Source organism: Octopus sinensis, unplaced genomic scaffold, assembly GCF_006345805.1.
Source record: "Octopus sinensis unplaced genomic scaffold, ASM634580v1 Contig01709, whole genome shotgun sequence".
Lineage (NCBI taxonomy): Eukaryota > Metazoa > Mollusca > Cephalopoda > Octopoda > Octopodidae > Octopus > Octopus sinensis.
This window is the reverse complement of record NW_021825019.1, coordinates 12,501-17,998: the sequence shown is the minus strand read 5'-3', so window position 1 is coordinate 17,998 and position 5,498 is coordinate 12,501. Positions and strand designations below refer to the sequence as shown.

The 5,498-nt window shown below is 44.2% G+C and overlaps 1 long non-coding RNA gene across 1 annotated transcript in view; it reads left to right on the top strand.

Annotated features, from left to right (window-relative positions):
- The first annotated feature begins 2,706 nt into the window (after window positions 1-2,706).
- Window positions 2,707-5,498, top strand: part of LOC118760913 — an 11,272-nt gene continuing 8,480 nt past the window's right edge. Inside the window, exons 1-2 of the long non-coding RNA XR_004997036.1 lie at window positions 2,707-2,759; window positions 3,202-3,210. This is a non-coding gene — a long non-coding RNA (uncharacterized LOC118760913). The remainder of the gene's footprint in view (window positions 2,760-3,201; window positions 3,211-5,498) is intronic.

Below are 5,498 nucleotides of genomic sequence, written 5' to 3'. Positions count from 1 at the left end.
GGTGCAGCCCTCCGCTGGCAAGGTCATGCTCACAGTCTTCTGGGATCAGGACGGAGTAGTGATGACAGATTTCCTGGAAAAGGGTACCACAATTACAGGAGCCTATCATGCTTCACTTTTGAGGAAATTAAGAGAAGCTATCAAAACCAAGAGGCGGGGCAAGATCAGCAAAGGCATCCTCCTATTGCAGGACAACGCTCCAGTCCACAACTCGCGTGTCGCCAGATCAGAAGCACAGGCGTGCGGCTATGAACTCTTCCCCCATCCCCATACTCTCCTGACCTTGCACCCTCTGATTTTCACCTCTTCCCAGCCATGAAGTTGTTTTTGAAAGGAAAGTGTTTCCCAGATGATGCAGCCTTGATTTCTGTAGTCACGTCGTGGTTGGAGGACCAAGCTGGGTTCTTCTACAAAAACGGTCTCCAGAGCTGCATCAAACAATGGGAGAAATGCGTAACTCTGGGTGGTTCCTATGTAGAAAAAGACTAATAACTGTGCCAAGTTTCGTTGCTCTACTTCTATGGGAAATGGATCAGGGGCATTTCTTATTGAACGCCCCTCGTATTTAATATGGAATTGGTGCTACTTTAGCTTTCTGAACAACTTCGATGCGTCTTGGAACTGATTCATACAGTTTCCTGATTTCATCGAGAGGAATCTTGGACCATTCTTCCCGCAAAACTTTCTCCAGTTGTTGCAGATACGACGAAAGAGTGTAACGATTTCTATATTGTCGCTCCAAGATGCACCACAGATGCTCAATAATATCAAGATCTGGAGATTGAGGCGGGGGGGGGAGTCCATGTGTTGTAGCTCACTACTATACACTTCATACCAATTCTTAATCACATGAGAGGTGTGTACTGGAGCATTGTCTTCTGGGACGCTGCTCTCACCGTCAGGGAATAATGTTTGGGCCATGGGAAAGACTTGATTTCCCAAAATATTCAGATAATTATTGTTGTTGTTGTTCCTACCATGCAGATCAACGATTGGACCAAGAGAATTCCAAGAAATGGTTGCCCAAACCATCACAGACTCTCCTCCGTGCTTCGCTGTAGGAAGAAAGCTGTTAGGCTTAAAAGCTTCTGCGGGCTGCCTCCAAACATAAGCTCGCCCTGCAGTGGGGAAAAGAGAAAAACTGGACTCGTCGGAGAATATTACTTCCATTGGTCTGTCGACCAGCCCTTGTGATCTCTACACCAGTTCAGTCTTTTCTGAATGTTTTGATAAGAAAGCAGAGGTTTCTTGATGGTGGCTCTTCCATGATGTCCGGCTTTATTGAGCTCACGGCGAACAGTTTTGGTTGAAACTGGACTAGTCAGATGTTGATTCAACTCTGTAATCACTTTAAGGGTAGTTGTCCGGTGATTTTTCATCACAATGCGAGTCAACACTCTAAGGCCTCTTTCAGTGTGCTTCGAAGTCCTGCCAGACTTACTCCGCCTGCTGGAGGTCATGTATTTTTTTAAGTGAATCCTTATTTCAAAAGAAGTACGGACATATTGGAAAATTATGTAGACCTAGATGTACTAAGCTTTAATAAAAGGCGAGAGGAATATAGTTGCAACTGTTCGAACGGATCATAAGTTTCTAGCATCAGGCCAGACCTAGGGCTAAATAAAAACAACACCAACAACAACGACGACAACGATAACAACAGCAACAAACTCAGTAATGGTCCTTGATATGGTAGCTCCCGACAAACCAAATAGTTCGGCTTTTCTGGTGACAGTTGCTTCTGCCGTTCGAGCTCCAACAATTTGCCCTGTTTTCGAATTCAGTGAGGTCACAGATCTTAACTTAATTTATAATATGATCTGGAAAAAGATCGAAATAATAATTAAATTAGATAAATAAAACCATCTACAATACAAAAAAATAAACACTCCGTGAAATTTGGATGAATATTCGTAATATAATTGCTCATTGAAATATTGGAGTTAAATTTCTGTTGTTTTAATTATTTTGGCCAACCCCTGTGTGTTTGTGTATGTGGTGTGTGTGTGTGTGGTGTGTGTGTTTACTTGAGCACGCGCGCGCTCACGTGTCTGTGTACGTATACATAAATGCACGCACAACCGTATATAATGTAAATCTCGCTATGGGTTTCCGATATTCTTTGTGTGTGTGTTGGGGGTGGGTCGATGGCTGTATGTGTGTGTGCGTGCATGTTTGTGTGTGTATGTGTGTTTTTTATTCGCGTTTTATGAGGGTCTTTTTTCTTCTCTAGCCTCGTCTCCTTGCAATAAGTCTGCCGAAAGATTATATATAAAACTGCAGTAATGAAAAATCACGTACACACACGCACGCCACACCACACACACACACCACACACAACACACACACACACACACAAACCACACACACAACACACACCACATACACACAAATACACGCACTCATACACATACGGACCAGAAACACAGAGAGACACACGCCATAACACAAACGCGAGCACACACACCACACACAGGTATACACGCTCGGCGACAAACACAATTCCCCTAGCACGCATGCACACGCACGTATACACACACACACACACATACACGTTCACTTCACACACACCGCTTAAGCACACGCCATTGCAAAGGTGTGAAAGAAGGGGGTGGTAGCGGTGAATTTAAAAGCAAATTTAGCAAATAGGGTAGAGGAGGAGTAAGAGGAAGAGGAGAGAGAGGTGGTTAGGGAATTATGCTACTCTGTATGTGTGTATGTATGTGTGTGTATGTGTTTGGGTGTGTGTGTGTGTGTGAGTGTGTGACTATAGCCAAAAGGAATCGGTAATCAACAGTTAATATGAGAAATTTAAGGAATAAAACACAGACGCACACACACACACACACACACACACAACACACACACACACACACACACACCACACACACACACACCACACACACATACACACACACATACACGCACTCATACACATACGGACCAGAAACACAGAGAGACACACGCCATAACACAAACGCGAGCACACACACCACACACAGGTATACACGCTCGGCGACAAACACAATTCCCCCTAGCACGCATGCACACGCACGTATACACACACACACACACATACACGTTCACTTCACACACACGCTTAAGCACACGCCATTGCAAAGGTGTGAAAGAAGGGGGTGGTAGCGGTGAATTTAAAAGCAAATTTAAGCAAATAGGGTAGAGGAGGAGTAAGAGGAAGAGGAGAGAGAGGTGGTTAGGGAATTATGCTACTCTGTATGTGTGTATGTATGTGTGTGTATGTGTTTGGGTGTGTGTGTGTGTGTGAGTGTGTGACTATAGCCAAAAGGAATCGGTAATCAACAGTTAATATGAGAAATTTAAGGAATAAAACACAGACGCACACACACACACACACACACACACAACACACACACACACACACACACACCACACACACACACACCACACACACATACACACACACATACACGCACTCATACACATACGGACCAGAAACACAGAGAGACACACGCCATAACACAAACGCGAGCACACACACCACACACAGGTATACACGCTCGGCGACAAACACAATTCCCCTAGCACGCATGCACACGCACGTATACACCACAACACACACATACACGTCACTTCACACACACGCTTAAGCCACGCCATTGCAAAGGTGTGAAAGAAGGGGGTGGTAGCGGTGAATTAAAAGCAAATTTAAGCAAATAGGGTAGAGGAGGAGTAAGAGGAAGAGGAGAGAGAGGTGGTTAGGGAATTATGCTACTCTGTATGTGTGTATGTATGTGTGTGTATGTGTTTGGGTGTGTGTGTGTGTGTGAGTGTGTGACTATAGCCAAAAGGAATCGGTAATCAACAGTTAATATGAGAAATTTAAAGGAATAAAACACAGACGCACAACACACACACGTACACACACACACACACGCACTCATACACACATGTACATATATATAAATACAGAGGTGTATGCATGTGTTTGTGTGTGTGTGAGAGTGCGTGCATGTGTGTATATGTGTGTGCATGTTTATATGGCGTCGCATTGACAGATGTGTTTGTGTGTCAGGTAGCAAACCTTTTATTTGTTCAACCATTGGACTATGGCCTTGCTGGAGCAACCTGCTGTTTTAATCGAAGAAATCGGTCCCGGTACTTACTTTTTAAAGTCTGATAATTTTTCCATCGATCTATTTCACCGAAACGCTGAATTACTCGAGCGAAAACAAACCAACATCGGTTGTCAACCAGTGGGGGTGGGTTTGAGGGGACAAACACAAGCACAAAGTACTCACACGCAGGCTTCCGCACAGTTTCCGCCTACCAATTTCACTCACAAGGCATTGGTGGATCGGGAACTATACTCTTTTACTCCTAACTCTTTTACTTGTTTCAGTCATTTGACTGCAGCCATGCTGGAGCACTGTCTTTAGTCGAGCAAATCAATCCCAGGACTTATTCTTTGTAAGCCTAGTACTTATTCTATCGGTCTCTTTTGTCGAACCGCTAAGTTACGGGTACGTAAACACACCAACATCGGTTTTCAAACGATGTTGGCGGTGGGGGAAACACAGACACACAAACATACACACACGCAAACACATATACATATATACGACGGACTTCTTACAGTTTCCGTCTACCAAAATCCACTCACAAGGCTTTGGTCTGCCCGAGGCTATAGTAGAAGACACTTGTCCAAGGTGCCACGCTGTGGGACTGAACCTGGAGCCATGTGGTTCGTAAGCAAGCTACTTACCACACAGGCACTCCTACGTCTATAGTTGAAGTTTCTTATCCAAGGTATTGCACAGTGAGACCGAACCTAAAACCACGAGGTTGCTAAGCGAGTTTCTGAACCCCAGACCAAAGTGTTTGCGTAAGACTGGTAGTTTTCGATGCATGCAAATATCTCAGAGCAGTGGATGGCAAATCTGTGAGAGGGTCAGTCAAGATGCACAAAATGCACTTTAGTGCACATACTGATACGTTCTGGTGGACATAATGCACATTTTGCCCAGGATGCTCTTTGGTGCATATATAATTCATACGATGCTCTCTGAGGCCCTTAATACAGATGAGAACAGATGATAAAAATAGATAATTCCTTTACCAAACTGTCAGCCTCGCTACGTTCCACAAACCAACACAATATCATGAGCTGTGATACCAAAAATCTTTCACTTTTTTCAGTCATTAACTGCGGCCATACTGGAGCTCTGCCTCGAAGAATTTCAGTCGAACAAATCGACTCAGTACTTATGCTCATTTAATTTTTTTTTAAAGTTTGGTACTTATGCTATCTTTCTCTCTTGTGCCGAACCGTTAAGTTACAGAGACGGAAATGCACCAACACCGGTTGGTAAGCACTGGTGGTGGAGGAAGAAACACAGACACAAGGACACACACACACACACACACACACACACACACACACTTCTTTCTAGTTTCCGTGTACCAAGTCCACTCACAAGGCTCTGGCCAGCCCGAGGTTGTAGAAGAAGACTCTCACC